Source organism: Ornithorhynchus anatinus, chromosome 18, assembly GCF_004115215.2.
Source record: "Ornithorhynchus anatinus isolate Pmale09 chromosome 18, mOrnAna1.pri.v4, whole genome shotgun sequence".
In the NCBI taxonomy this organism is placed as follows: Eukaryota; Metazoa; Chordata; class Mammalia; order Monotremata; family Ornithorhynchidae; genus Ornithorhynchus; species Ornithorhynchus anatinus.
In genome coordinates this window covers 30,928,960-30,937,973 of record NC_041745.1, presented here as the reverse complement: position 1 = coordinate 30,937,973, position 9,014 = coordinate 30,928,960, and the positions used below count along the sequence as shown (strand labels likewise).

Genomic DNA, 9,014 nt, shown 5'->3' with positions numbered 1-9,014 from the left:
AAATGTTGACAATTGCCTGATATAAAGAGGGTGGAGGACCAAACACTTCTGAAAACAATTCAGAGCTTGGAAGAACTGGGGGAGGCCGTAGGGGTTGGGGTCAGTGAGGGAGGAGGAGAAGTGAAGCTGAGCTACAGAGTTGACAAATACCATAGCATAGCAGATGAGAGAGAATTTCTTGTCTTAGGCCGTCGAGTCATTTCGGACCCACGGCAACACATTGCCTGATAGAAAGGGGGTGGAGTACCAAACACTTCTGAAAGCAACTCAGAGCTTGGAAGAACTGGGGGAGGCCATAGTTGTGTGGTTCAGTGAGAGAGGAGGAGAACTGAAGCTGAGTTACAGAGTTGACAAATACCATAGCAGATGAGAGAGAATTTCTTGTTTTAGGCCGTCGGGTCATTTCCGACCCACAGCGACACCACAGACACATCTCCCCCAGAATGCCTGCTCTCCATCTGCAATCGTTCCAGTAGTGGATCCGTAGGATTTTCTTCGTAAAAATATGGAAGTGGTTTAACATTGCCTCCTTCCATGCAGTAAACTTGATTCCCTGCCTTCGCCTCTCTCCCCTGCCGCTGCCCAGTGTGGTTGAGTTTGGATTTGTAGCAGATTGCCTTCTACTCGCTAGCTACTACCCAAGCTAGGAATGGAATGGGTAGGCCTCTGCGTGACTCTCCCTCCCATAGCTGAAACTGGTAGAGCACTGGAAACTCTCCAGGTGTGACCCTGAGAGGAGGAGAGTGAATTTAAATAGGGAGAAATGGGTCAGGATTTCCATTAACAATACTCAGCTGCGTGAGTGCAGAAATGGAGGAACCATAGTGAAAGGACGACCCATGTTTTGGGATAACTGGTACAAATATGCCAGACTGTGAGGGAAGTTTAGTTTGGAAGGAGATGACTTTTGTTTGAATGATGTTTGAGAAAACTAATTTCCATATCCTAACCGTTACCAGTTTTTTCATCAAAGCAGATTATCACTCTAATAGTGACTTTGCTTTGTCCTGTTTAATGTAATCAACTCTACTAAAGAATATAGGAAGTGTAAGGGTGGAGAGAGAGAGAAGAAACAGCAAGGAAAAAAATGTCACAGCTAGGATACTAGAGACAGGAGCGGGGCATTTTGAACACATGTGGTTTGAGGCAATCCAGCCTTTCTCTCCCAGCAGAGAGCAGGAGGAGGGAGAAGGAGTTGGTTAGTTGTGGGAGAGGGTGGAAATTTTGCAAGGCTCTAAGTAGTTTAAAAATAACTCTTCTCTCTAGGGTACTCTTTGTCTCTGCCCTTATTGGTGGGTAATCATTAATTTATTTCTCTTGATTTCTAACAGAACTTGAAATCAACATGATTCTTCTTCTGTATTTCTTTGGTTGAACACCAAAAATTGCAATGATATGGGCATAATTCTGGGAAACTATGTGGTAGTAACTGCAGCTGGATAAGACTAGATTGCCAAACAGTTTTTAGTTTTAACGTGACTGGAAAATTGTGGGCTTATTATCCAGACTGGGACATTTATAAACCCCAAGCATAATATCAGCATAAGAAAATTAATCACTATAATGAGAGAGGGATGAAAGTAAAATGAATAAAAATAAAAATGATGAAAAACAAATAAAAATAAATATCTAAGAGCCCCAATTCTCTCAACCACTTGAGCTATCTACACTCAGCATGAAAGTTCCTTTGAACGGGAGGCATTAGGGCCTATCAAAGGCCTCTGCCACTCATCAGCTGTGTGACTTGGGCAGGTTCACTTAACTTCTCTGTGCCTCAGTTACTCATTTGTAAAATGGTAATTAGACTGTGAGCCCCACATGGGACAATTTGATCACCTTGTATTCCCCCCCCCGAGTGCTTAAAACAGCGCTTTGCACATAGTAAGCGCTTAACAAACACCATCATCATTATTATTAGTGATCAAAAAGAGCTATAGGACTCAGTCAGATCTAGGTTCCAGTGCTGGCTCTGCATTGCTGTGTGAGCTCGGGACAAGTCACATAACTTCTCTGTCGAGTCCTCTTCTGTTAAAATGGAGGTAAAGATGAATGTTCTTCTTCCTTCTTAGATGGTGAATATAGGGACTGTGTCTGATCTGCTTATAAGGATCTACCCTCGAGATTGGCATCGTGCCCTTGACCTTGGTGTCATCTTTTCCTCCTCTCTTTCATTCAACCCACGTATGCAATCCATCACTAAATCCTGGTGGCCCCACCTTCACAACATTGGTAAAATCATCCCTTTTCTCTCCATCCAAACTCCAACCGTGTTATCCAATCAATAATCCTAGCCCACCTTGATTACTGTAGCAGCCTCCTTGCTAACCTCTCTGCCTCCTGTCTCCCCACTCCAGTCCATACCTCACTCTGCTGCCCAGATCATTTCCTACAAAAACATTCAGAAGGTGTTTCTCCACTCCTAAAATACTCCCGTGGTTGCCCATCTACCTCTGCAGAAAATAGAAACTCCTCACCAATGGCTTTAAAGAACTCAATCGCCTTGCCCCCTCCTACCTCACCTCACTATTCTCTTACCACTCCACCACGCACATTTCACTCCTTCAAAGCTAACCTTCTAATTGTAGCTTGAACTCATCTATCTCGCTGCCAACCCTTGCCCACGTCCTCGGTCTGGCCCTGGAAAGCCCTCTCCACTCAAATCGAACAATCAATCACGTTTCAAAGCATTATTAAAGGCACATCTCCTCCAAGAGGCCTTCCCTAAGCCCTCCTTTCTCTTCTCGCCACTCCATTTCTGCATCACCCTGACTTGCTCCCTTTATTCATCCCCTCTTCCCAACCCCACAGCACTTATGTTCATATCTGTGATTAATTTTTTATTTTAATGTCTGTCTCCTCCTTTAGACTGTAAGAAGAAAGAACAAAGAAGAGATGAATTTAGAAGGAAGAAGAAAGAAAGTGAAGGAGGAAAGAGAAGAAGAAATAGGAGAAGGAAGAAGAAGGATAAGATGGAGGAGAAAGAACAACAAACTTACAATCTGTAGGGGTTTTACAGTAATCTCTGGGAGTCAGTCAGACAATCCTATTTATTGAGCACTTTGTGCAGAGCACTGTACTAAGCACTTAAGAGAGTACAATATAACAGACACATTCCCTAACCACCTACGGTAAGCAATGCATGAGAGGTAAAAAACTGTTCAAAAACAGGCTCCCTAGTTTAGATTCCCACTGAACATTAAACATTACAGAAAGGAACTTCGGTAAATCTCAGAGAGAGAACTGGGCCTGAGGTTGCCATGCAAGGCAGTGGAGTAAGGCTCAGTGTAAAGGGTTCACTGTGGGAAACATGCAAGGCTATTCCTTTAGGTATTTCCAACTGGACACTTTCTCTGCTTCCTATGAGAATTTTGATGAATATGAATAGGAAATATCAGGCCAGAACTCTGGCCGCCGAAGCCATCAATGCTGGCTGAATTTGCATGTGGAATGGCCTTGGTGTCAAGTCATTTGCTCATTTCTCCATGTTCCCCGATGTCCCATGTAGCAAACTGGCCACCAAGGATTAGGAAAAACATCTAGTTAATTTAATCTCATTATCCTCTGGGAAATAAATGCTCTGGACTAAAAAAAAAATCTTCCTTTTCTCCCACGAGCACTTTTTGGGACCCAAATTATCTAGTCAATTGCTTCATTACTGAATGGTCCTTTGTCCACCTAAGGGCAAGTAAATCCACAGTACTGGCAGTGGTCACTAAATATGCTGAACATGAAGAGAAATTGATAAAATATTTGGAGAGCATGAGAAGGAAAATTCCCATTTACTTTAATCTGGTGTAGTAAGAAATGAAATAACGTTCAAAGTTTTATATTATTTTTTAAACTATTATCAAAGGCTAAGCAAACATTTTGAAAAACCACTTTACTGAAGGGATTGAGAGGGAATTAAATTTTTATTACATTTTAAGAGATATTCAAAGACTTCTGGTAGGTCCCTAAAGCCCCACATAAATATCTGTTATTAGTCCCAGTACCATTTAATTCTCAACCTCACACCCAGATGTCAGTAAAGTTTTATGGCTATGATCAGTAGAGGTCACTCAGTTAAAAGCTTAGGCTAAACTAAAACTACATGCATGTATTAATGTACACTGTCTAATTTCTTCCTCCAGATAATTCTACAGATGACATGGATTATTACTTCTCTAGTGTTATAGAAAGTCTGATGGAAAGAATAAGGGCTTGGGAGTCAGGAGAGGAGGTTCCAATCCTGACTCTACTGTGTCCTTTGGACAAGGAACTGAACTTCTCTGAGGCCCAATTTCCTAATTTGTATAAAAAAAATAGCACCCTTAAACTATGAACCCCCCCGTGGGACAGTGCCTGTTGGACCTGATTGCCATGTATTTATTCAAGTGATTAGTACAGTGCTTAGCATGTAGTAAACACTTAACAAAGACATTCATTCATTCAATAGTATTTACTGAGTGCTTTCTATGTGGCAGAGCACTGTACTAAGCGCTTGGAATGAACAAGTCGCAACAGATAGTGACAGTCTCTCCCATTTGACGGTCTTAAGATCACAGTTGTTATTAGTAATTCTCAAAATGCTAGAAGGGTTTACTGTTATGAATAATTAAAATTATAGCTATTCAGATGATCACTCAGTTTGGGGCTAGATGTGGTCCCACAGAGCAGTCAAAAGCCAGAAAATGGTTCCTTTAATAATAATAATAATAATAATAATAAGTACCAAGCACTGGTCTAAGCACTGAGGTAGTTACAAGGTTATCAGGTTGTCCTACATGGGGCTCATAGCCTTAGTCCCCATTTGACAGATGAGGTAACTGAAGCACAGAGAAGTGAAGTGACTTGCCCAAAGTCACACAGCTGACACACGGTGGAGCAGGGATTTGAACCCACCACTTCTGACTCCCAAGCCATGATCTTTCCACTATGCATGCCTGCTTCCTTTCACAGAAACAGTTTTTGTACTCTTAATGATGACTCAATTGTACTTTAGCTCTGTTGTTCTTAATTTACTGTTTTTACTTTTATTTTCTTGCTATTCTTCCTTTTCCACACTTGAGCTTTACCTACTGGCTGAAAACTGTTGTTGTTTTTTTTGCTTTGTTTTTTTCCCCTCTCTGCTATTGCTGCTTACTCCAGATTGGACTGATGATTTAAAAGAAATCAATTAGACTGAGATCATTTCCCTTAAGAAACATTATCAAGAAAGGCAAGCTGGAGGAACATTGAGGAAGCTCTAAGGGAAATATCTGAGCATGAAATTTTGTTTTTAAAAAAGAGGACAAAACAAAACAAAGATTCCAAGGGAAATAATGCAAACAGGAGTTAAAATGATCTCAAGATCCATAATATTGACCAAAAATAATATAAATATATATTACGGACTAAAAACTAAATATCAAAAATGTAACTACATGATCAATTAGCAAAGTGTATGTGTGTGTATGTGTGCTACACTCTAAGTAGGTGGGAAACAGATATACCAATAAAAAAAGATTTTGAATTAGATTTACTTGGTCTATATAGATAGTCTTCAATATCGAATACTCAGTGTTTATGTTTTGTATCCCTTTCAGCACACAGGCATATTGTCATAACATACTAAAGATATCATTATCTATACTAAATGAAAAGAGCATGGGCCTGGGATTGAAGAGACCTGGGTACAATCCCAACTCTGGGTTCTTTGCCATCTGCCTCTTGTTTGACCCTGGACAAGTCAATTTACATATGCCTCAGTTTCCTCATCTGTAAAATAGGGATTAAATACTTGTTCTCCCTCCCCCTTAGACTGTTAGCCTTATGAGGGACAGAGACTATGTTCAACCTGATTACCTTGTAACTACTCCAGTGCTTAGTAAAGTGCTTGGCACATTGTAAGCATTTAAAATATTATTATTTTGCATAACCTGTGCCAAATTAAAATGGGCTTTAGTCAATCTATTCAATTCAGTCAGTTTCCCAGTAGCAAAATGAGGTAGGAGGGGACAAGGCCTGATGTGTATATATGTATACACACACACACATATATATATATATATATATATATATATATATATGTACATATATGTGTATGTATACTGATGTGTATATATCTATAATCCCTAGTCCTTAACAAGTGTTTGGCATAAAGTAAGCATTTAATGTACAATGATAATTATTCTAAGTGAAGTTCTGGAATCAAGTTAACTTTTGCAGCATTATCTCAGAGTCACAGAGCACTTTGATTCTTACTGCTTTCCTACAATGTACCTGCATATAATTCCCTGTTTATAGGCATGTAGTTGTGAGTAAAGAAGAACAGATGAATCATATACACCTAAGAAAATAACTGGATACTACAAATGCCTAAGTCCATTATGATAGACTGTTTTGGGCAGGGAATGCATCTACCAGTTATGTTACATTGTAGTCTCCCGAGAACTTAGTACATGCTGTGAACATAGCAAGTGCTCGATAAACGTGATTAATTGATCGATTATAGCTTTCAGCCTACAAGGAACAAAATTTTTTCAACAAAAGGGGATGAGAAACTGAACCAGCAACAACAAATCAATCATTTTTATTTACTGAGTACTTATTTTATGCAGAGCATTGTTCTAAGAGTTTGGCAGAATTCAATACAGTCAGTAGACATAATCCCTGCCCTCAAAAAGTTTACAATGTAGTGACAGGAACCAATCATATTTATTGAGTGTTTACTTGGTGCAGGACATTGTATTAAGTGCTTGGAAGAATACAACGCAACATATAACAGTTTCATTCGCATTCAGTCACTTTCCCTGCCCACAACAAAACAACTTCAGAATGAATTTTAATCACTGAAATGCAAGCACAGAAGGCAGATATATTTACTGAGAAGCAACATGATCTAATGGAAAGAGCATGGGCCCAGGAGTCAGAGGACCTTGGTTCTAATCCCAGCCACTACTTGCCCGCTTTGTGACCTTGGGCAAGTCACTTAAACTTTCTGTCCTTCAGTTCCCTCATCTTCAAAATGGGGATTCAATACCTGTTCTCTTTCATTTCTTCATTCATATTTATTGACAGCTTGCTATGTGCATAGCACTGTACTAAGCTCTTGGGAGAGTAAAATACAACAATAAACTGCCATGTTCCCTGCCCACGGTGAGGTTACAGTCCAGACAGAGAGACAAGCATTAATACAAATAAATGGGACAGGTACATACATATAAGTCCTGCAGGGCTATGAGTGGTGATGAATAAAGGGAGCCAGTCTGGACAATGCAGAAGGGAGTGGGAGAAGAGGAAAGGTGGGCTTAGTCAGGGAAAGCCTCTTGGAGGAAATGTGCCTTCAGTAAACCTTTGAAGAGAGGAAGAGTAATAGACAGATACTAGGAGGGAGGACATACCAGGACAGAGGTAGGACGTGGATTAGAGGTCAGCGGTGAGATAGACGAGATCCATGTAAAATGAGAAGGCTAGCATTGGAAGAGCAAAGTGTGCAGGCTGGGTTGTAGTAGGAGAGTACCAAGGTAGGGGCAAGCAAGGTGATTGATTGCTTTAAAGCCAATGGTGAGGTGCTTTTCTTTTGATGTGGAGGTGGATGGTCAACCACTGGAGGTTCCTGGGCTGTGGAGAAACATGGCCTGAATGTTTCTGTAGAAAAATGATAGCAGAATGAAGTATGGACTGGAGTGCAGAGAGAGAAGGAGGCAGGGAGGTCAGCAAGGAGGCTGATACAGTAATCAAGGCAGAATAGGATAAATGATTTGATTAACATGCTAGCAGTTTAGATGGAGAGGAAAGGGAGGATTTTAGTGGTGTGAAGGTGGACCGACAGGATTTAGTGATGGATTGAATATGTGGGTTGAATGAGAGAGAGGTGTCAAGGATAATGTCAAGGTTATCCTCCTACTTAGACTGTGAGCCCCATATGAGCGACCTGATTATCTTGTATCCACCCCATTCAATCAATCAGTGGTGTAAATTGAGTGCTTATTGTGGATACAAACATTTTACTAAGAACTTGGGAGAGTGCAGTGTGACAGAGTTGGTAGACATGTACCTTAACTCTTAGTACAGTGCTTGACACGCAGTAAGCACTTAAATACCACAATCATCATATATTCCCATACCTGCTCAGTTGAGGGTGGGAAATGGTTCTGACACTGTGGAAGGGGCAGATGAAAGGGAGGCCATTGGCAAAGGAAAGAAAAGAATAATTAAATCCTGATGGTACAACATCATTAAAATCTGTCTTTTCCTCTCCATCCAAACAGCTATCACCTTATTCCAAGCCTTTAACCTATACCAGCTTAATTACTGCATCAGCCTCCTCGCTTACCTCTCCGCCTTCTGTCTCTTTAAGCAAAAACTTAAGCAACAGCACTTACAACATGCAACACCCTACGCATGTGAACAAGTTGTTCACTCTGATATGATGGCGCCCTGTATCCAAATAGACTCAGGTTATTGAATAAATAGCAGAAGCAGCATGCTCTGTTGGAAAGAGAACTGTCCTGGGAGTCTGCCACTCATCAGCTGGGTGACCTCGGTTGAATCATTTAACTTCTTTGTGCCTCAGTTTCCTCATCTATAAAATAGGTGTCAATCTATCTTCTCCATCTTACTTGCACTGTGAGCCTCATATGAGATAGAGATTCCATCAAAGCTGATTATCTTGTTTCTACTCCAGTGCTTGGCATATAGTAAGCATTTAACCAATATTATTATTATTGCTATTATTATCTGTAGTGATGCTAACAATAATGTCCCCTAATTCCCTAAAACAATGGGGTCAAAATTTACATTGAAAATATGTGTACTGGGAGAATTAGGTGCATCAGCAATTAATTTAATAGAAGTCAGTCAATCCTATTTATTGAGTGCTTACTGTGTGACAAGCATGCTACTAAAGGCTGGGTAAAGTACAGTACAGACACATTTCTTGACCACAGTGAGCTTACTCTAACATGGTAGTATGCTGAAAGAAGTGGTGTTGGCTGAATACAAACTGATAATAATGGAAGACTACACAGGGAGAGCCCAAGAGATAGATAATG

The 9,014-nt window shown here is 40.4% G+C and overlaps 1 non-coding gene across 1 annotated transcript; it reads right to left on the bottom strand.

Annotated features, from left to right (window-relative positions):
• Positions 1-601: 601 nt before the first annotated feature.
• On the bottom strand, positions 602-739 carry LOC114805597. The gene has a single exon (XR_003753568.1). It is a non-coding gene; the product is annotated as a small nucleolar RNA SNORA7 (small nucleolar RNA).
• Between the last annotated feature and the right edge of the window lie 8,275 nt (positions 740-9,014).